Source organism: Ixodes scapularis, unplaced genomic scaffold (assembly GCF_016920785.2).
Source record: "Ixodes scapularis isolate PalLabHiFi unplaced genomic scaffold, ASM1692078v2 PGA_scaffold3__209_contigs__length_174095766, whole genome shotgun sequence".
Taxonomy (NCBI): Eukaryota; Metazoa; Arthropoda; class Arachnida; order Ixodida; family Ixodidae; genus Ixodes; species Ixodes scapularis.
In genome coordinates this window covers 109,884,599-109,908,042 of record NW_024609868.1, presented here as the reverse complement: position 1 = coordinate 109,908,042, position 23,444 = coordinate 109,884,599, and the positions used below count along the sequence as shown (strand labels likewise).

At 48.8% G+C, this 23,444-nt stretch overlaps 1 pseudogene; it reads right to left on the bottom strand.

The window, feature by feature from the left end:
- Window positions 1–12,355: 12,355 nt before the first annotated feature.
- The window catches only part of LOC8028616, a 39,894-nt pseudogene continuing 28,805 nt past the window's right edge, over window positions 12,356–23,444 (bottom strand).

Sequence of the window (23,444 nt, the reverse complement as noted above, 5' to 3'; positions counted from 1 at the left end):
CGGGATTCTCTTTTGTTTGTACCAGACGTCGCTCTTCTCCCCTACAAGATTATAAAAGATTAATCCGACACTCAAAATTCAAAGAAAAGCTTTGGGGTTAGTTGCGGTGGCCGGATCGCTTCCGTGCTTTGACCTCTTCGGTGGCTGGTACGGCCGGCTAGGGCACCATGACGACGTCAGCCTCGACGCAGCTTTGCTCATCCGGAGACAAACTACGTCACGATTTGGCCGGATGTGACGTGCTCTCCGCTGGCTGCTCTCCGAGCGCTTGCCAGAGTGGGCCGTCTATAACGAAAAATACAGCCATCAGGCTCAAAACAAAAAAAAAACAACAAAAAAAAAAACGTACGATTGTTTTTTATGGATATAGTTGATCGTACTCAGCATATTTCTGAACACGACGGGTAAATTTCAAATTTCGTTGAAGTATATCGTTAAGGTCGCCCTGAGGAGGTTCCTGAGATCGTCTAAATATGGCGATAACTCACTCTGTTGGTGGACGCTGCACCGGAGCCGCTTGATAGTGCCTCTCATTTGGTGCGCATAAGCTCACGCTACGTATATTCTGGCATAGCCGAGCTAAGCCACCGCAAATTTCTTTTTTCCTTTCCGTCCACTTTCTTTCTTTTATGTAACACAATAATATATATCCTGCAATTACGTGTTCTACTCGCTGATCCAAAACCTCTTTCCGAATTTCCTCGATTTTTCGTGCCGACTTCCGCCGCTTGGCATCGGACGCTCGCGCGGCGCAGAACGCTTCTCGGAAGGGGTCCATTCTGACGCGTGCTCTGGTTTCGGATTCTTATTCAAGCGCATCTTGGCGGCAGCCGTCCGGCCGTCCAACGGCTGAACCGCAGAATCAAGGCCAGCCCAAAAGTCAAAGCAGAATCTTGCAATGTCATTCGAACAGCAAGGCGTTCCTTATCGCCTGGCCACGCGAGCGCGCTACACTTCTTGTTTTTAACGAGAGAGGGAAGGGAGGCGGGCGGGCGAGAGTATACTTCGTTTCACCTTATGTCCGAGCATGGCCGATGTTATGAGCCGAAGGGCCAATCAAACAGCGCGAAAAGCGAAACGTCATGGCGTGCTCTCTGCACTTGATACGACTAGCGGGAAGAGGAGCACGCACAGAGAGATGGCGAATGCCGGCTGGTCCTATCAAGTGCAGAGAGCACGCCATGAGGGTGTGCCTCTCTCCAAGTATAGCAAATTGTCCGGCCTTGGTTCCGCGCTTCAAACGCGGGAGAGCAGGACAGATGCCGCCAAGATTCGCTTGGGTAAGAATCCGAAACCAGAGTACGCGTCATAATTGAAGGGTTTTTCGAGACATGGTAAAATGCTCGGCATGCTTTATACGTGTGTAAAAAGGGTTCATATGCAGGTTATTGATGATGCCCATTAAGTTACTAATTGAAACTATGCCCTTAAAATGAACAAATTGATGGTTAGTTTCTTAAAAAACAAAACAAAAACTTCTTTTTTTAAACGTTGTTATTTTTTCTATACAGGGTCTTCAGCGGATACCAACACGCCAACACGGCATGAACCTTTTTTCCGTGCGATGCTTAGTTTTCGAAGGAGCAATTTCTGCCGAGTTCTCTGAAACTCCTTTTACATATATACGCATATATATATATATATATATATATATATATATATATATATATATATATATATATATATATATATACATAAAAGTAGAAGCCGCCGAGGGTCAAACATACGTGGAAGGTTTAATTCAACATGTATAAGTCATACAAAAACCGCGACGTTTCGAAGGGGGACCCTTCGAAACGTCGCGGTTTTTGTATGACTTATTCATATTGAATTAAACCTTCCAAGTTTGTTTGACTCAAGGTGGCTTCTACTTTTATAAAAATGCGCCTACAGCCTACTTAGCCCCAAGATGCCATATATATATATATATATATATATATATATATATATACATGCAATAAACTCCTAGCATAGCAACTCCGCAAGTACGGATCTCTGACTTATTACATTTTCCCGGTCCATTGTTCTCAAGCTACTCTGCCTCACCTATATATATATATATATATATTAATTCATTAGTATAATATTTATACGAGGTAGGGGAGGGGAGGGGTATGGAGGACCATCACATCTTCCTCCTGCTCTCCTCTTCCCCTCCTTTTCCTGATCCTTCATACTCTCCCCTCCTCCCACAATTCCCCCGCTAAATTTAGCTGGAAAATTGACGCCACGTGACCTCAACTTCAATTCAGTTTCCCCGCTAAATTTAGTGCGAAATATAACGTCACATGACTTCGTGTCACGTCACCTATGAACAAATTCAGTATCTCCGTTAGATTTAGCGGGAAAATTTACGTCACGTGACCTCAACACCAATTCAATTCCCCGCTAAATTTAATGGGGAAACTGAATTGGTGGTGAGGTCATGTGACGTCAGTTTTACCGCTAAATTTAGCGGAGAAATTGACTGCGCAGTGTCGCATTATGGGACGCCGCAGACCTACACACCAATTCAGTTTCTTCGCTAAATTTAGCGAGGAATTGAATTTGTGTATAGGACGGGAGTCGGAGAGGAGCAGGAGGCGTGGGGGAGGGGGGGAGGAGAGGGTACGGAGGAGAAAGAAGGGCATGCCCTCCTGACCTTAACCTCCCCTCTTCCTGCTCAAGAGCAGGAAATTTACCGAAAATTGGCCGCTAAATTGCAGGGGAGCAGCCGACGAGGGTATGCCCCTCCTCCTCAAGAGCTGCGCTCTAATTCGGCGTTACAGGGGATTGTAAACGTCTTTAATTTTTTCCTCCTACCATTTTCCTATAACTATTTTACGTCCCTCTATTGTCAACTTCAAGATGGAAAATGGGGATTTAGTCGCCACCGAAGGGGCTCTTGTCGGTCGCTTGACTCGGACAATACTTGGGCACTATTTTTTTTTTTTTGTAGATTGTTGTTTTGGTTATTTTGCGACGGGCTCACGTGTATTTTTAAAGAAAGGACTCCGTTCACTCCTGAGCAGAGAGCGAAGTGAGAGCTACGTGTTCGTTGGATCAAGTTTGCTGTCGAGCCAAAACTGACGCCCCCAGAGAAGCTTTCAATGGTCAGAGGATTGGCAGATAAACCGCTGCTCCAGAACAGAAAAAGGTGCATCTCTGATGGAGTCGATCTGCTCTGCTGCACCGCCGGCCAACGCCCAAAAAGCCTGCGATGAGAGCTGCCGTTGGCAACTTTAAACGCGATAACCTCAAGCTATTAGCGTCCGACAAGGAAGAGTGATATGTCGTCCTGCCTCGTGATTTGTACGCCGCCAAAGCCATTGAAGTGATAATCAAGAACGTCAAGCTAATGAAGCCTGCATCTCTGAACAAGGCGAAGTTGAGGGCCGAAGAAATGTGCTGTGATTTCGACCTCCCTGTTTTGGTAAAGAAGGTTAACACAAGTAAGGAACTGAGCGTGGAATTTTTCTTCGCGTCAAAACGCATAAAAAATACGTTTCTTTTAGGGTGATAGTGAGGGAAAAACATTTACGGCAATTCCAGATTTCTACCTTTCTCACAACCCACCTGTCGTCACTGAAATTGCATGATGCGTTTTTGGTCTCTAGCTCGGAGCAGGTGATATATTTTCTGAAGAATAGGACTAGAGGGCAGTGTGATATACCTTGGAAAATTATGTCGAAGACCTTCTTTACTCTGTTCCACATCAGGCTCTCTTTGTTGAGGTAACCAATTGTGTGGAGAGCAATGCAGAAACGACCTGTGGTAAGAGTGTGGAACGCTTCATTGAACTTTTGTGTTCCTATCTTGAACATACACTTGTGTCTTTCAATCATACTACTACTACTACTACTACTACTACTAATAATAATAATAATAAGGCCTTTTACATTCACTTTTCAAATGCATATAAATAATGCTGGCCTACAAAAGCAGTATCCTGCTTGTGAGTAGCACCAGACAATCATGCGTTGGACCAGTCGGATGATGTGTACGTACAAAGACAGGGCATTTGTATTGGTTCGAGGGTAGTTCCCGTACTGTGTAATATCGTTTTAGGGCATTTTCCCAAGCTGTACTTGAAAAACTCGGAAATGATGACGTTTTTTTGAATTTTTCGATAAGGTCGACGATTATTTGGTCATTATCCTTCTACCTAAGGAGCTCACAAATAATGATGCAGTTGAATTGATGTGTGTTTTTTGCGGCCTACTCCCATGGTTTGAGGTTTACGCATGTCAGAAACTTGGTGGGGGGGGCTGCTTGCAGTTTATAGATTTAAAACCCACGTTTCTATACGATCACACCCCTTGTACTCATGAGCCCCGCTTCTGAAAAAGTGGCGCAACTGTGTAAACGATGGTGATGATGGAGTTTTACCGGCAGCGCCATCTTCTAGTAAACATGTGAAACGTGTAACCCTAGTAACCGCTGTGAGGGTAACTCTCGTCACCCTCGTGAGGGTAACTCTCATAACCCTTGTAACCCTCGTGAGGGTAAACCTTTTCAGGGTAACTAACCCTCGTAACAATCGTGAGGGTTACGAGGGTTACCAGGGTTACTCTCACGAGGGTTACGAGGGTAACCCTCGTGATCCTCATGAGGGTAACCCTCGTAACCCTCGTAACTTTCACGAGGGTTACGCGCGGTTACGGCGACGCCGACGCCAACGGCGACGGCGACGTCGCTCCAGCCGGAAACGGGCGCCTAAAAGCTGCGCTCTAAAAACTCTCGTTGGTGTTAAAGTGACACCCTACAGCTTCGGTGGTAATCTTCACTTAGTGTTAGGACCACCCCTTGATACTTCGGTTGAGCCACAAGATTGGAGCTCTGTGCATTGTCGACTCGCGCATCACACTGGCTTACACATGCAGCGCTATGCTGCCAGTGCAATGTCGAAAATTCTGAAAATGCAGCACCTTGATTTGCTGGCCAAAAACATTGGAAAATCTCATGACCAAGATCAACGCAGCGGCTACTAGGTTGAAGCTAGAATCGCTGGCAGCGGCACAGCAAAAGGAGTGGAGTGCGAGTCAATCTCCAGAGGCCTTTACAATGGTCGTGAGTGAGGCTGGGCGTCTAGTAAACCTTTTAACCCAAATAATTACCACCATTTAGTCGATTACTTATTCGATTAATCTGCCTTCTTCATTCTCACGCATAATTTATAAAAAAAAGTAAAGTTTTCCCTTCGCTGAAAATGTGACAAATGGCTTTCGACTCCGAATCAACCTCGATAGTTGAGAATAGCTCAAAGACGCTCACACTCACGGATTATTACATAAGTTGCATGATTAAAAGAGATCCGTTGATATTCTCCGCCAAAAGCCTCCTCCCTTGATTGTTCACAATAGTGTCTGTAGCGCTAAACAGACACTCAAACAGCCTTGAAGAGGTTCTGGACACATTTAACGTTCTACAATTGTCTGGAGGTACAAACATCGTCCTTACAGTTTACTTTAGGTTGAATTTTTCCTAAATTTTACCCTTCTTACAGTTATATTCGTCCAGATCTGCGTGTTGAAAGCGTTGAATTTTATTTTCGGTTCGTGAAACTCTTATTTAAACCGGTTCAATAAAATATTCCAGATTAAAGCATTAATCAAATAATCGGTAGGTTATTCGATCAATTCGATAAACAGTTATGAGCCTCGAGACTGACGCGCGGCATACATGCAGTAAGAACTCTTACCGCGAATCTGGCTGCCATCGGTCACAAGTCTCAAAAGGTGGCTGGAATTGTTGATGTCAACAAAGATGACGCAATTCCTACCCCAAAACATGAAACGTTGGGCACAAGGCAAGTATATGACCCTCTATTCTAAAGTAATCATCTTGAATAACCATGTGCATGACAGAAACTCTTTAGTGAACAAGATCATAAGAGAAAGAAATACGGGCAAGGCGAACACAAATTGAAACGCGGACTTGTGAAAAGGCCGAACATAAAAAAACACGAAAAATCAGAACGAAGAAAAATCAAAACGCCGGAAACTCGAAATGCCGAAATCTTGAAACGTCGGAAAGAAAAACGACAAAAAAGTGCAAAGGCTGAAAAACACTGACCACCCGAGAGTTTCCACTATGACGATTGGCAATGTTTTTTAACACCACGGGCGGGAGATCGGTGCGCGAGTGAACTAGGGCACTCCAGCTCGAAGCTCGTGGTGCGAAAGCTCGGGCGGTAGAACCCAGGGATCGTGGGTTCAATCCCCGTTTCGATCGAGATGAGCATCGTACAGGCACGCAGTCGTCTATCAATACTGTCTGGTGCACATTAAAGGGATGGTGAACCGAAATTTGGATTTCAAAAAAAACAATGCGGGAGGTATTGGCGATGGCTACATGGATAGCACTCTAAAAAAAGCCCGTGCGTCTACTTTTCCGCACAACACTCGGAGAGCCAATGACCGCAAATTGCGGAGGCAGCTGAGCGAATGACGATGCCCAAACATATGTTTAGACAAAAACAAAAACAACACACAACCTGGGCTAAGACATTAAGCAATACAAAACGTCACGCTTGCATTGCTTAATGTCACAGCTCAGACTGTGTTGTTTGCTCTGAACATATGATTTGGCATCGTCATTTGCTGATCGGCCTCCGTAATTTTCGGTGATTGGCTCTTCGTGTGTTGTGCGGAAAAGTAGACGCACGAACTTCTTTTAGACTGTGGATCGATGGTGGCGGCTGTGCCCTCCATGTTGGGCGATAGCTTGCGCCACCAAGCCTAGAACCTTTTGGCATTTAAATTCTGCGTCCAACTTTTGTATCCCTATGACTGTATAACAGGTATAAGCGAATAATGTCTTGAGCAATTTCACACTTCACTTGATGTCTACCACCAATCTTGTAACCTCCTCTCTGCAACTACATTGTGGAAGCGTCCATCGCCAACTGTAACGGGCGATCGGCGTGGATAGGCGTCGCCACAACGGTTTTGTTCCATGGAGCTTGCGTTTGGGTGGGCAATAACCATCTTGCGTGTTTGAAAACATTTTATTTCTCTCTACGTTTCGGAATAAGAACGACAAGAGCCATTACCAGCACGTTTCACATCAATCACTCCTTACGCCACATTTTCTCCCCGATGATCGACCACCGTATTTCCATTCGTTGGCTGTTCTTCTTTAAAATCGCATTTACCTCGATCGCAGACGAATCGACGTGGTATCGCCATTTCGAGCAGCAGCTCGGCGGTGAATCCAAATGTTTGTATGGTCGTTGTTCAAGGACCGCAAACGTCACACAAAACGCGCGTCGTCCCGCTCCTTCCCGAGAGGAGCTTTGGTGGCTTCGATGGGGCAAGGTATACGGTCAGTCCCCCTACCCGCGGCCGTGCCCATGGTCACCCTACTGTTGTGAATCCGCCAGATTCAGCGAGAGTTTCCTATTTTAAGATTGATCTTCCCCCTTTGGGGCGAGACTCCGGAGCCCACCGCCTCCAGTAATTGCCGTAGACGTAAAACATCGCCTTTCGGCGCACTTCTGGTCCTCCGACGCGATTTAGGTTTCAATTTTCAAACCGGTCCGAAAACTCCCTCCCCCGGCGGGAACGCCGCTCGGCGCTCTCGCCGGGCGGGGAAAAAAACGGCTGTGTGAAAGAGGCCTAAGAGCTGCGTTCTAAACTACTCGCGAGACCGTCACAGAATAGCCAGAAGAGCGATCCACGAAGAAAAGAAAGATGGAACCCGAGTACCGTCGAAGCAAGCGAAAGTCAACTTCGGTGCCCGTTTCCTGCCCGTGCGACTAAATGCTTTCCTTTTATGTTTGAAGTACACTATTGCAGAACTCGGAAGGGTTATAAGCCGCTTAAACGCTTACCATGGGAAAGGGATGTAAAATAGCGAGATTGAAATGGGCGAGGAAAAATAACAAAAACAGGGGATCTTCTGCGTGACAAGAAATATTTAAAATGCCTGCACGCCGGCATTTTAAATCCTGACGAGCAGGCAGAAAAGAGGATCCTAACACTTGCCTCTCGTTGTTTTCTTCGTTGCTGTTTCTCCCGCAACAAGAAAGCAAAAGAATAAATTTCGCGTGCCGTTGAGGATGAAAAAAGAATTGCTCCAGCGGTCAGTTTTAATCCATCATATAAGCGCAGAAACCGCGCCACCGTTCTTCCTGAATGCCCCCCCCCCCCCCCCCCCTTGAAACTGCCACATCGCAGACTTGTAAGTAATTCGTTGCAATGAACGAAGTGACTGGTAATCCGTTACATTTATCAGTAATTTTGTGAGGGAATATTCCCACATGTTACGAAGCAAGTGCCAAGTAATTTTCTTACTAATTTAGCTTAGGGAATGATTGTGATTCGTTATATTAGGGTTTCATCCCAGGAGGAAAAATTCGGGAATTTTAAGAACCACAAACGAAAAGCGGTAAATTTTTGTGTTAACATTAACTTTACCGGAATAACATTTTTTGCCTGCACTTACGAAACACGGGGCCTGGCAGACTTCAGATGCTCAAAACCATCCCTTACGGCGCCTAACTTCTCGATTTATTCTTTTTGTGACTTGTTTGTTTGGGATTTGCAGCTTTCTCGCCCACAACTAAAGGCGACACACACCAATACTGTCACGAACGACAGACGGTGAGGCGTCGGATGAACAGAAACTAAACGTTTTATTTGGAGAACTTTTGCCGAATACAAAAATACAAAGAGGTAGCGTCGAAGGTCGGCGGAGTAGCACGATGGAGCGGAAGAGCGAGACTAATTTGTACGGCGTGGTTCTGTATCGATCCTCCTCGAACTATGCATACTGAACATAAATAGGTTAGACGGTTCTGTAACCCCCACGAATCCCCTTCTACTTTCGTAAATAAAGATAAAAAGGACACGCAGTGCCGGGAATCGAAACCGAGCCACTTGCGTGTGAGCCAATGGTGCTGCCGACTCGGTGTACGTAAGCGCGCGTTGATGCGAAGGAGCGGACTCTCGGTGCAAACAATAATAGGCAAGCTCCCAAAGTCAGAATGTTTACTTCTAAAAAAAGAAATGGTTGAAGTGCGCGCTTTATTGTAGAGGGGATATGTGCGTGCCCGTTCTTTTCGTCCCTTCTCCCTTTGTTTACTCTCGAACGGAAATGAAGCCAAACGATTGCGCGCCTTCCAAAAGCTCGAGACAATTTACAATTCTCTATTCGGTTATAGTGACTACGATACCTAGTATGATGTCACAACAGGAGCGGACGGGTCCGTCTTCCGTGTAAATAAAATTTGACACGGAAATCAACTGAAAACGATGTGACAGTAACTGGCACTGCCCCTAAAAATACATTAGAACAGCCCTCTTTCTTTTGTTTTTTTTCTTTCTTTTTCCTTTTGTGCCGTTTTTCACCTGAATGTGTGGATGCTGGACTGATGCTAACAGCTGTAACTTTTATAACCGGCGGTACCTTGAGCCACCCAGCCTAGAAACTAAAACACAGAAGTATGATTCTTCTCCTTGCCCTTCAAAGCCAATTTGCTTCCCTCTGCGGTTTTCTGCCTATTTTTCTAAAGGCTCCAGGTTGCCTGCATCGCTGCCACTCTTTCGTGAGTCAGCTTTTTGTGACCTAGATAAAAATGTTAATGTTTTTATTGTTGTTTCTCTACAATATAAAGGCACGTCGTCAGTAGAATGCGTATTTTGACAAAACACCATTTGCGTTGTTTTTTAGTCTTTTTAAAGCAAATAAGAATAAGAAAAAACAAGAATAAAGGACGTCAGCTATTGTATCTTTTTAGTAAAAATTTGAATTCGTCGATTCCTGGCTTGATTGCCGTTGGCTCTCGCAGTGGAGGTAAGCTGCGCTGCGGTTTTCCCAACCGACACCTATATCGTAAAGAACATTGAGCTGTGCTACGGCCGACACGTGCTACGTGCGTTTTAGACTGCATAGTGATATTACATTTTTGTTCACCTTCGGGAGTAAAGTTAAAAAAACGCTGCGGAAGCAACATATCTCTTAGTGAAGCAAAGGTTAGTTACTTTAATGAAAGAGTTTATATATTCGTTCATTTCAATGCTGCCTTAAGCTCCAAATTTGTATGCGCAAAACGTTTAGGCTGATAGTGTTATTTTTATCGTGAAATCCGGATTGTACATACGCGTCCCACGATTAAAAAGTCTGAAAGCACGGAATATTTTGAGCTAGGTATCAGTGTAATTCTTTCTTCGTTGCGGACGAGAAAGTTGACGAGTTTTACTTTGTAAACAAACAAGCAAAACAAATAATAATAAAAAAAGATTTCTGTCGAGTTGTAAGCTGATGTGAAGAAAGGCTTTGAGCGTCTGAAGAATTCCGGGCCTTGCGTTCTGTTAGTGCAGAGTATAGTGTAATTCCAGTAAAAATGTTCCTTTAAAAAAATTGCGATTGTTTTTTGTTTACCATTTAAAATTTCCGTGTTTCCCTCCTTGAAATAAAATTAAAATGTAATGGATTACAACCGTTTCCTTACGTAGAAGGCAAGGAAATTACTTTACAATGACGTTCTAAAATATGTAATTATTTCTTAAAAAATTGCCGATAAATGTAAGGGATTACAGGTAATATGGAGCTTTAGCGAGTCATTTCTACATGAAAGGTTCGTCCTCGAACGCATCGGCGACGCCACCACGCATGCGCGCGCGAGTCGTTGTCGTTGTTGGCTTTGGGAGGCTATTCTCTTTCGTTTCTCCCATTCCGGCTGCTGGAGTCGTCACCGCGACGCAGCCGGCATCGTTCACGACTCGGGTAAAAAAAAAGATGCAGGTCGGTTTGGCGACTGACGCCGCCGATCCAGCCGAGCGTCAGACTTAGGACTGCGGGAGGCGATTCGTCATCCTGTTACTCTGCTTCTGCTCAAGTAGGAGGTGTTCGATAAAACAGCTCATAGTGAAATGGCGTTTGATGAAACGGCGTTCGAAGAAATGGCGTCGATGAAACAGTGTTCGATGAAACGGCGTCCGATGAAATGTATGGACCATGAAATCACCGCCTACAGAAGAATGCAAAAACACGCAGAAGTAACACATTTTGAACCAAAGTTTGCGAAACCTTCAGACCAACGAGTAACTAAAGAATACGACACTTTGCGTTTTCTGTTGCCTCAGTAGCGTGTTTTTAGTATGTTCAAAACTCATCACAATCGCCTGGGTCTTCAGCTTGCTTTATATTTTCAGTATTTAAAAAAATCCAAGCTGTTTTTTTAACTTTCTCAATTGCAACTTTTAAGCATGAGGGTGGAGGTCTGTTTGCACTAGTAGGTTCTTAAACAGTTTAATAGAAGCTCAAGCTCACAATTACTCGGGAAATATACGACATGAGTCCTAGAAATATTTAGTGTGCAAGTCACAATCACATTATCTAGATTCGTGCAACTATGCGGGTGCTGTGGCGTTGACAGTTGCTGACCCGTGAGTCCACTACACGCTTTTCACCCTGGCGCATTGTCGGCGCTTTCAAAGCCCCACAATTTGGCAGGAGGGCAACAACAACAACAACTGTTTGTGCATTTTCGCTTGTCCGTGAGATCCTAAACTCAAATGTAAACTGTGGTCTGCTCAGAGTCATGATCGGCTCAGCGCAGAAGTGGTGCCCGCATGTTGGAGTGGATAGCGGAGAGAATAAATAATGCGACAATTCCGGTTTGTGGACACGAGAAAAAAGCGAAGTAGCGAAAACTAACTCGTTTCAATCTATTATGAATAGAAAGGACGAGCCTTTCATGAAGTACAAATAGTAGCCCCGTGGGCTGATTGCTTCTATCGCTTTTATTTGCGTCTTACTGCAAATGTGCCGCCACTATCGGTAAGCAAATCAAAAATTTTCTTAAGTAATTCGCCTTTGAACCATCGTGTTATTTTAGTCATTTATAAACCCGATGACCATCAATGCTAACATTGATTCCCGTGCATGGATCCTCATCATAGGAATCCGGTATGCAGATGGTAAAAATAATCAAAACTGTGGGCCGCCTGTCAATACCGCCCTGACCAGGACGAGTTCCACTCACTCCGAGGAAGTCACACGGGAGCACTTTGATCGAGAAAGGTTTTATCGATACTCAAGGCTCAGGAGGGCCAAGGCTGCCGTGTGGTCCGGGTCTTCCGTTGGAGTGGCTGCCCGGCACTGGCTGTTTTGTTGGTCTCTGACTTTGAACTGCCCACACGTACCTCGCCCCCGCCACCGAGCCTCCGTTCTTCTTCTTCGCTCACGACAAAGTCTCTCCACGTGCCGTGCGGCTCATTCATTGTCCTCCACACTCCCCTTCCCTCAAGCCTCAAACTGCGGCGGGGGGGGGGGGGGGGGGGGGGGGAGGGGAGGGGGAGGGGGGTCCGGAGCTTCCCGAGTCACTGGACCGTTCGCCAAGCACTCCTCCAGCTCGCACATCTCCCCGTCAATGGTGGCGGCGGACGTGCATCAGGTAGCCGGTGAACTCCTGGTAGGGGCACTTGATGAGCTCCCGCTCCTGCAACAGGTCCGGAATCAGGTAGCTTTACGTCTGCTTGATGGCCAGGTAGGTGGCCTTGGCAACGTTGCCCAGGGTGGCCGTCGAGCCGTGGGCCGAGGTGTAGCAGTCCTCGATGCCCGACATGTGCAGCAGCTTCTTTGGCACTGGGCGGACATGATGTCCGTGACGCAGGGCTCCGGGATCAGCCGCACCTGCACGCCGCCACACCTGTCGGTCACGTTGCAGGGGACGGTGTGGGGCTTTCCGATCTTGTTTCCCCAATAGCCCCTGCGGACGGGGATGACGGACAGCTTGGCCAGGATGATGGCCCCACGGATGGCCGTGGCCACCTCTTTGGCGCACTTGACAGCACCCAGGCCCACGTGGCTGCATTAGTCCGCAATGGCCACAAAGGCCTTGAAGCAGGTGCACTGGCCGGCACGCGTCTGCTTCTGCCCCGGCATGATCTTCAGTACCTCTTCCTTTAGCGTTTGCCTGGGATTTCCCCGGTACTCCGCGTCTCCGGTGCCCCGCCTTCGTTGACGTGGTCGACGATGGGATGGCTCACCCCGTCTCTGCCAACCAGGGTGACCACCCTGACGGTTGGTCCGCCTTGCTCCTTGCCAACCGGGTTTACCACCCTGTCGGTTGATCTGGCCGTTCCCCCGCCAACCGGGTTGACCATCCTGTCGGCTGGTTTGGCCTGTCTCCTACCGAACGGGTTGACCACCCGGTCGGCTGGTCTGGCCGGTCTCCTGCCGAACGGGTTGACCACCCTGTCGGCTGGTCTGCTCGGTCTCCTGCCGAACGGGTTGGCCACCCTGTCGGCTGGTCTGGTCGGTCTCTTGCTGAACGGGTTGGCCACCCGGTGCGTTGGGCTGACTGATCCTCTGCCAGAAGGGTTGACCATCCTGGGAGTTGGTCCGGCTGGCTCCGCCGGAATCCCAGGAGGTGGAAGGTCGCCCTCCTTAATGGGGCCGCCCATTCTGGTTCCTCCGGGAGAGGAGAGAGGTGGGCATTTCTGGACAGAACAAGCTCTATTAACATCTTGGAATGATTAGATCAAGTTCTAGGCCGCAGATTATAGCGCCGCGCAGAGCACCTATCAGATCTCTCACCGACGGATTCGCGCACTGTTCGGCTACCGCACTTAGGCTGGGTTGCCGGTCGTGCGCGAGAGTCACGAGGAACGGAGGATTCTTCATTTTGTTCTCGTTCATAGTCAACCCGATCACGAAGATGGTACTTCTTCAGGTCTGTGACGTGGACCGGACCAGACACCTCGTTCGCATTTTGCCGAGCGAGCCTGTAGCTTAGGCGTGACAGTCGTGCCTTTACCACGTAGGGTCCTTCCCACTTCAGAGCAAGAGAGGCAGCGAATCCGCTAGCTGCATTGCTCAAAGGATGGATTCTCCTGAGGACCAGGTCCGCCACGTTGTACTCCAGGTGACGATGACTCCTATCGTACTGGGCCGCCTGTTCAATCCTTGCGGCATCGAAATTCTCTCTGGCGTCGTGCAACGCATTCGAAAGGCGAACTTTCAACTCCGCCGCGTATTCAGAGAGTGGGCGCTCTGTCGAACCTTGGTTATTTCGTAACCCGTTCTCCGCGGAGACGATAGCCCCTTACCGAAGTTTAGAAGCGCAGGCGTTAACCTAGTCTATCTGTTCACAGTCGTCCGGATTGCAAAACCCATCTCGACAATGTTTTCGTCCCAGTCCCTGTGTCTCTCTGCTAGTGTGATCAGCATGCTCTTCAAGTTTCGGTTCACTCTTTCAGTGATATTAGCCTCAAGATGGTATGGTGTCGTCCTTTTGTGCTTTATGTTTAGCAACAAGCAGGAGTCAGTGAACACTCTGCTGGTAAAATAGCTAGCATTATCGCTGATGTGGCACGTGGGTGTGCCGAAGCGCATGAAAGTTTCCAACAACTTCTCCCAGGTGCGCTCCGAAACCAGCTTCCTCAGCGGGTGTAACTCCACCCATTTTGAGAAATGGTCGGTTATTACCAATAAATACTGGTTCCCACGGGGACGTTTTGGTAGTGGGCCGATGATGTCGCAAGCAACCATCTCTAACGAGTAGTGACTCACAACAGGCAGTATCAGGCCTAGGGGCTCTCCCCCTCGTGGCTTCGCTTTCTAGCAGGCTGGGCAGCTACGGGCGTGTCGGAGTGTGTTCTGTCTTATTCCCGGCCAGGTCGCGACGCGACATAACTTTTGAAAAGTCTTGCTGCCGCTGCCATGACCAGCCAGAGCCGAGTCGTGGCAGTATCCGATAAACCGCCTCCGTAGCCTACTAGGAATCACAACCCTGAGCGGAAAGTCGTTCCCCTCCTCGTTGTCGATTGTTGGAATGTAGCGGAGCAATAAACCGTCTTGCCCCAGGAGGTATGAATCAATATGTTTTGTAACTTGACCGGTAGCGCTCCCGGTGGTGCTTGCCATTTCAGCAATTTTCCCTAACACCCGCTAACAAAAACCGGCAACGCGACAAAACAGCACGCGTCTAAACAGCACAGCGCCAAAACACCATGGCGACAAAACAGCACGCGTCAAAATAGCACGCGGCAAAACAGCACAGCGTCAAAACGGCACAGCAACAGAAGAGCACGTACCAAAAGAGCACGGCGCCAAAACAGCTCTGCGACAAAACAGCACGCATGTAGCAACTTCGAGCGCGCTCTTCACCTCTCTCTGCACGAATAATTATGAACCTCCTTGACCCTTTCATTATTTGTCGCTAAAGCATAAAGGCATTAATTGTTTATTTCAGTGCCTACCCGATTCCGCAAACCGGAAACCCCCCAAAAATATAAAATATCGCGTCACGACCCCCGCTTGCGCTTTTCACGAGGCTACAACTGTCAGTTTCAAACATAAGTACTAGTAGCAGTCCATATAATAAAATGTATGCTGAAACTAGCTAAACTGATGTCCATAAAACATACTGATTGCAGCAGTTGCTTCGCGAGCCCCCACTGGATCTGTCAGACCCACAGTTTTGAAGGCACGGAAGTTACTAGTGAACCACAATTTGTCAGAATATATTGCACAACAGGCAGTTACCTATCGGCATCCAGCGTAAAGCATTCGCGTAAGGTGACAGGCGGAAAGATTTAAACAATTAATTGCAATTGTTCGAACCTCCTTTAACAGGGAAGCTGTTGTTGGTAGGCTTGTCGGATTTTTTCATGTCATTGATAGCCAGCAAAAAAAACAACAAAAATAGGTCAGTATTAACTGAAAAAGGTCAGCATCTTGAGGGCGTTGGGAGGGGTGGGTGGGGAGGGGGGGTGTGTCTCATTACTGATCCGTATGACTACTTCCTTTCGCAGTTTCTAGCTTGTCTCCGATATCAGTTCAACTTTCAACAAAAGCCTAGGGGCCGCAGGGGTCTTCAAGACGAAATCTGGGTTTTCACCTGATAGGGATTTCGGTGCCGAATTCTTTGTTCAAATTAAAGAATTAAAACGTGCACTGAACAAACTAACAAAAAATCAAGGGCGTCCGTATATGCCGCAGATTTTAACACCTTTAGCTTCCGTCTTCTAGAGGAGGGCTTAAATACGATTGTCTTATTGTTGTTTCTGTGATCGGCGCGAATTTACCATCTCTCGCAGTCGTGAAAATGGGGGAAATACGCACTAAGTACAATGCTTGCAAATTTCTGAATTTTGATAATGGGCTCTCCGACCGAAGTGGCAGTGAAGCTCATGTTCGTCCTGTGTAGAAACACGAGCAAACGAGGATAATGTCAGATCACGATACGGCCCCAGTGCGTCTTGCAAAAAACGTCGTGTCGGCTTCCACAGACAGTAAGAACTAAGAAAACCAGAACCTGGTTTACTCACTATATATTTTAAACAAACGCTTTTCACTATTGCAGTTTCGTCGGTATACTGGTTTTCGACAATAAACTGAAAAGAACCGAGAAGTTTAGGAGTCTGCAAATATTCACCGTAATAATCCGAAAACTAAAAAAAATGTACGCCGAATTTCGAAATAATAAAAACCGAAAACGCCAAACCTGCCCTGTTTTAACGCTGTGCTGTTTTGTTGCGATGTTGTTTTGACGGCGTTCTCTTTTGTGGCTGCCCTTTTGACGCTGTGCTGTTTTGTCGCTGTGCTGTTTTGTCGCTGTGCTATTTTGTCGCGTGCTATTTTGACACGTGCTGTTTTGTCGCGTGCTATTTTGACGCGTGCTGTTTTGACGCCGTGCTGTTTTGACGCTGTGCTCTTTTGACACGTGCTGTTTTGTCGCGTGCTGTTTTGTCGTGTGCTGTTCTGTCATGGTGCCACAAAAACCATCTGTCTTTTGGGCCTCGACAAGCCCTTCCTTGATCACCACTTCACCCCAAGCGACGATCCTTTGTTCCCTCGTGCGGCCTCCTAACACTGCGCCGAGCTCTTGTTGCGTCGATCTTTCCCCGCTGCCTCGCTTATGAGAGGCCGCGCGGGAAACTCGCCTCTCGCGATCCCCTGGTTGCATCCCTTCCTTCGAGCCACTATCATGGAGAGCCCGAGAAAGTGCGTCTGCAACCTTGTTGGTCGAGACCTTGCGGTCTCTTCGCGCAGCTAATGTTTGCTCATCTCGTGATCCGGCGAGTAAGCGTTCTATGCCCTAACCGAAACTCGGTGGAACGGCAAAGGGGATAAAGGGAGTCAACGGATAATGGTGGTGCCCGTTATTTTTCAAGTCTATGATAATCCCCTTCCGGCAAACGATGCCCTGCCCTAACATCACATGAACTTGCATGTCTGGCAGATAGAGAAAACACTGCCTCCTTCGTCTGCCGTCGAGGCTAAGGTAAAGGCGTATTGCGCTTTGCGCCATAGCCAATCCTTCTGCTAAACGCAGCGCGTTGAAACCTTCCCGCGCGTGGAGTGCCGTTCGGCGACAGTTTTCGTAAACTCTGTCGCCGATTAGGGAAAAATTGAACATGTGTTAATTAGTGCGTAGTAAATGTTACCACCGATCTCGATGGGCACGTACGGCCACTTCTCAGATGTCAAACCCTGAGTCCGACATGCCGACGGGGCAAACACCAACCTGTAGCTGACCGCAACTCTAGCCCCGTGGGCAGATTGATGAGGGGCCTCGGCAGCGGCCGGCAACCGTGAGTCGGGAAGTCCAATTAGTGGCGCCGGCATCTCCCGTTTCCCGGAGACCCATGGGGGGGGGGGGGGGGGGGGGAGAGAAGCTGCAGTCCATGTGCACTGACGATTGATATGCCCAAGCTGATTGCATTTATACCACCTGACCTGTCCCTTGCCATTGTGTGCTGAGCGTCCGCCACTAACACCACGTGATGTGTCCGTCTCCGTATCACGTGATGTGGCAGTGTCACGCCGAGAGTCGTTGTAGTTCCCACGACCCTCGTAATGATTCGCGACACCGCGGTGGTCGGCTGCGCCACCTCCCCTACGGGGATGCGCCCTAGAAGAGCCCGTGTTGGCTGCTCTGCGCCTCTGTTCAAAAGCGAAGGGATCCAAGGCTTGGGGCACAGCATTTTCGCCACTCCTACGTCCTGTAACGGCGACGTACGGCGTACGTGAGTCGCCGCAAGCTCCCGCGCCTCGTCCTGTCCAGGCGCAACCCGGCTCCAGAGATTCATTTGCGCGTGGAGGGAGCGATACTGCAACTTGGCGAGCAAGCCCGCCTGAACGGTGCCCGCCTCTCTGGCAAGTGTTTCCAGATCAGCGAAGTCACGTCCGCGCAAGTAAGCTTTAAATCTAGGGTGATATGGCGGATCGCCCTAGCTATACCTTTTTCGGGTCTGACGCTGTAGGTTCGGCTCTGGAGTAGAGCTCCTGGAGAGCGCGGATGTATTCTACGAGGATCTCGTCCGGAGGTTGAGTACGGCTGGCTAGCTCATCTCTGATCCGCATCATATAGTCGGGAAGCAGTAATTACTCTCTTAATCATGCCCGGAAATCTGCCATCGAAAGGAACGGCCTCTGCATTCGTTTCCAACGCGCTGCGTCACCCGTCAATCCGATTGGGACGATCTGTATCAGGGCCGTTTCATCCGACGCGGCCAACGCGGCAAAGTACGCGTCTAGATCCTGCAGGAAATCGTGTAGTGATGCTGCGTCGTAGTAGTCCGAATAGGTCGGCGTCGGCACGCTCAACCGCGGGCGGGGTACGGGAGTAGGCGCGGGATTGACCACCCCTGGGGCCAAACCCATCTTTCTTGGAAACGTCGCGAACATCGCCGTCATAGCGTGCATTAGTTCGCTGAAGTCTCCCGTGTTCTCCGCTGGAATTGGGGGCTCTAGCGCTGCCGCAACGCTGGCTTATCCATTTGTGCCTTCTCCCGCGTCCGAGTCAATATCCGCCACTGACCGAATTGAGGCCTCAGGATGAGCGGCCTTATTCTGAGACCTAGACATGGCGGAAGAACGTTAAACACTGCTGTCCAGCGGAGTAACGAAAAAATTCAAATGGAAAAATAACAAAAGAAGCCTAAATCTAGACATCGCGATTCGTGGGACTCCCTGGGAGCGAACAGAAACAACGGCAGACTGACCAGGCCCCACGTCGAAAGCGCCAGTTATGTGGGTTGCGTGTCCATACCGCCCGACAAGGCCGATTCCCACTCGCTCTGTGGAAGTCACACGGGGAGCGCTATCATCAAAAAAGGTTTTATCGATACTCAAGGCTGAGGAGGGCCAAGGCTGCCGTGTGGTCCGGGTCTTCCGTTGGACTGGCTGCCCGGCACCGGCTCTTCTGTTGGTCCCTGCCTTCGGACTGCCGTCGAACTGCCCACGCGCACCTCGCCCGCCCACGAGCCTCCTTTCTTCTTCGCTCACGACGCCGTCCCTCCACGTGCCGTGCGGCTCGTTGTCCCCCACAAAACGTATTACGAAATTAAATACCGGTAGACCTATCTCACCAGCCAGTATGACTGCGCCACCGCTGGCACAATGCATCGAGGTTACTTTAGTTTTTCTGCACGTGTGACAACTCCGCTGGAGCTCCGAGCGAATTGAGCACGAGACGGCTCCAGCACTCGTATGCACGGCCGTCTGCTTCCATTGAACTAAAGCTAGAGCGGCGTCACGCATGCGCCGAACGGTTAGTGAGATCGGTCTATTCAGGAGTTGGGCACATAGTGATGCAATGCAATTAGGTAGTAAATATAAGTATCGGGCGACCCTTTCCAAAGTGAGGAAAGAAAATGCGGTGAAACGCGGCGAAAAAACGAATACAGCGCATCTGCCGAGGCGCGGAGGGTACAGCGGAGTGACGAGTTGAATTAACGTAATGGCGGCCGGATCACGTAATTCTAAGGTGGCAACGCCCATGCAAGGGCGGAGCAAAAGGTATGTACAGTTATTGTACCCTTACGCGGACGACGATGCCTAAATTAGAACTTACAAAGTCTTACGCGAAGCACGTATCCTTTCGTTAGTGGTAATGTGTTACTTTGAAAAGCAACGATAAAAGTAACAGGTATAAATGGCCTGACATTACGATGTTGCGATTCGGTGGTCAATCATGACGAAACCAGTTAAAATTTAGGGGTGTAGATAAAGGTTCCTGGTGACCACATTCCTTGGAAGGACTAAATACCGGTTACTCCATATCACACAGTTGGGTTTGAAAAAGTGGAAGTGCATTTGGTCCTTTGGGGATCAAATGCACTTCCACCACCATTAGTGCCCTGGGGGACTTCCGGGGACAGGAGCAACCTTTGCGTCCCTTTCGCCAGTTCCTCGAGGTTTTCCTTCAGGACTAACCTTTGGGCCCTTGCATTTAGAAATTCGGACTAAATGTCGGTCCCTTCCATCTCGACCCCTGGTACCAAATCTTGCGAACTTGGATTTAGACCCCTGGATATAGAAGTTAATCATTTACATTTTGTTCATAGTTACTGAATTTGGAACTCTTCCTGTTAGTCCTCTTCTATTGAGAGTTATATCATCAAATTGCACACAAGTAAAAAAACAAGCCTCGTGCAGACTACTGGTTGCCGAGTGCATTGGAATCTGAAAAACAAAATGTTGCCGTTGAAGTGAAATGTAGCTTTATAGCCTCGTAGATACATATCACATTGAAGGATGTCCGAAGTCAATTTTCTGAGTGGCAAAATTCACGCTAAGTCCGGATTCCGAAGGGTGTGCAGTTGCGTCCACGAAGACTTAAGGCTCTGTTATACCCCGACGTAACACGTGCGCGCGTGCGAACGCGTCACAGCGACGTCACGTCGGCGAAAACCCGACGCTCTATACTCCGGCGTCGTGGCGTAACCGGCGCGACCGGCAGCGTTCGACGCTGCGTGACCGCCTCGGCGACAAAATGGAGCATGCCGTATTGTGCGCCGGCCGCGCCAGCGACGCCTGACTAGGATGCAACCAACGAGGTAGAGGGGCTTAGAGCGATAAAATGGGGTTACGGTCTGCACTGGAAAGTGACCCCCATAAGGCGGCTGCCATTGTACGCAAATTTGACTACTCGCCACATGACCAAACCAAATACGTGACGTCACAGGAAAGATGGCAGCGCCCATGCAGCGGCTGGCCCCAGCTGGGCCGAAGCTTGCCGGATGCTTTGTTGGTGGTCGTTCGTCTCGGCGAGTTGATTTCAGACGCGGAAGCCGTCATATGAGGCCGGTCGAAAGCGACTTCAGAGTTCAGCGTGGTGTCTGACGTAGTATAACGTGAAAACACAGAGGAACGGTGTGCATTTCGCTGGTGACCGACGGGGATATTGCGACGGAAGAATCTGCCCTACGTTGCTCGGACCTCGGATTGATTCGGATACCGCTAGCATAAAACTTAAGGCGACGCTTTTGTGATCTGGTTCACCATCGGAATCTTCGAAGTCTGCGGTGAAGCGTGTGCAATATATTTGGACACACAGTTCAGCGTCGGAAATTGCGTGAGTCGTGCTTGGCAGTGGTCAATCGTGGTGCCGCTTCGTTCAAATGACCGAAGGCTCACTTTGGTTGTGCGGCGCACCGGAGAGCTGCCTTGAAGCTGGTATATTTTGCCGTGCCGTGCAAAATGATGCTGTGCTGCTTCCCAAATTGTTCCGGCGTAGACGTGCGCTTTCACGGAGCACAGGTGTGCGGCGTACCGAATAGCTAGCTGTCTTCAAGTGGTAGTTCCTGTGCCATGCTTTAGGTTATGCGGTGCTGCTTCCCAAATTGTTCTGGCTTAAACGTGCACTTTCACGGAGCACAAGTGTTGCAGTTGATATTGATTCCGCTGGTCTGTCGCACGCTTCGTCGACACAAAAGTTTCATCAACACTCGTTACACGAATTGCAAGCCGTATGGACATTTCATTGCGCGTGTTACCTACCCAGTCCACCCGTTCACGCCGCTTTGCGATAACAGTCTGCAGCGGCTCATTACCAGAAAAGTGGCCCCACATCCATTTCAGTTCAGTTCGCCCACGGCAGTCGCCGAACCCCGAGGAAGAGAATTTATTCGGACAGAATGCCACTAAAGCAATACAGCTTCTTTAGTGGTCAGGGTAGTCTCTCTTCTGTCAGTTTTGTTATATTGTCACGGGTGCTTGCTCCAGTCCTATCTTCTATCAATATTTACTATTCTGGAAAGTTCCAGGCCATGCTCAGCTGTCATCGTATGTTCTGGTGGAGGTGATGAGTACTTTACCCATAGCCCTTCACTCTGTGTGCACCTTGGCGGCTCCTCAGCCGAGTTTTCCGATAACCGGACACGGGTGACGGACTGTCCCGCGTCTTAAACCCTTGGCCAGCCGTGAACCAATAACTATCCCGAGCCCAGCAGAAAGACCGCAAGACGAACAAGTACCACAAGGACGAACCTCGAAAATACACCACGAAGAACCTGAAATTCGAGTCGGTCGCTGCTACCAGCAGAAACCACCGGGATTCGGTCTTTTGCCAGAACAATTCGAAGCTGACTAAGCTAGCAATGACAAACCTGTAGCCGTGAACCGCGTCTACTCTCACCATTGTTTGTATGCCCGTCGCACCTCACACTCCGATGCCCTTTCACGCATGGTATATGAAGATGTCGAGGGCTGGATTAAACAATATGACCGTGTTGCCCGCCACAGTGGGTGGACAGACAACCAGCTCCTGCAGAACATATATACTTCCCGTGGAAGAAACTGTCAGACACTTGTTTGTGAACCACGAATCTTCCTGAACGTCATGGGAAGTTTTGCAAGATCAAGCTGAAGTGCACGTTCATCAACCAACATTGATGAGAGCAAGCCGAATTCATCATTATTTCCAGGACACGGCCCCAAGAAGAGCGTCGCTGCCTTCGTGGAGGACGTTTTGCGCCTGATCGAGCACCCACGCCAACCCTTGTGCTACAGAAGACTAGAAGATAAGAATCCCATGTCCCTCATGTGAGGGACAGCAGGCTTCGGCAGCCTTGTCCGCAATCCCACGACAACACTCGAAAGGTTTGTATCACCGAGACTTCCAACATTGAACGTACACTGCAGGCCGAGCCTGTCACTATCAACAACTCCCCAGCGTCTCGACACTCGAGTCATCCAGCTGCAACTTCGACGCCACACTCCCAGGCATCCGTAACTTCATCCATATTGTTGTCCGGGAGGAGATCAGGAAGCTACTTCCTGCCATCAGTTGCCTAGCTTTTATTTTGATTGCTGAGATTGGTTTCAGAACAAGTTCGACAGGCATTTCAACTGAAAACTTCTTCAAGCAAAAAGGCATCTGACAAACCGAGGGCGACTTATGCCACAAAGTCACGACGTCCACCACCGGCTACCAGTTAATATTCAATGCCCATTCAACGAGACACCCCAACACCGAAGCATTCCCAACATCGTAAAGAAACAGAATAGGTTCTTGCTGAACAAAGTACACCGAGGAAAACGGAGGTGCTGCGAATGGTTGACCGAACACCACTCTGCTGCCGCTGCATGAGGCCAACCATGTCTACTGGAGGTGCCGGTACCAATGAATTCGCCTGCAAGAGTTTGTGCCGAACGACCTTCGACCACGGCTCAAGGAGCGTCCGCGGGACATTGTGGATTATCTTCGGCGACCTTTGCCCCTG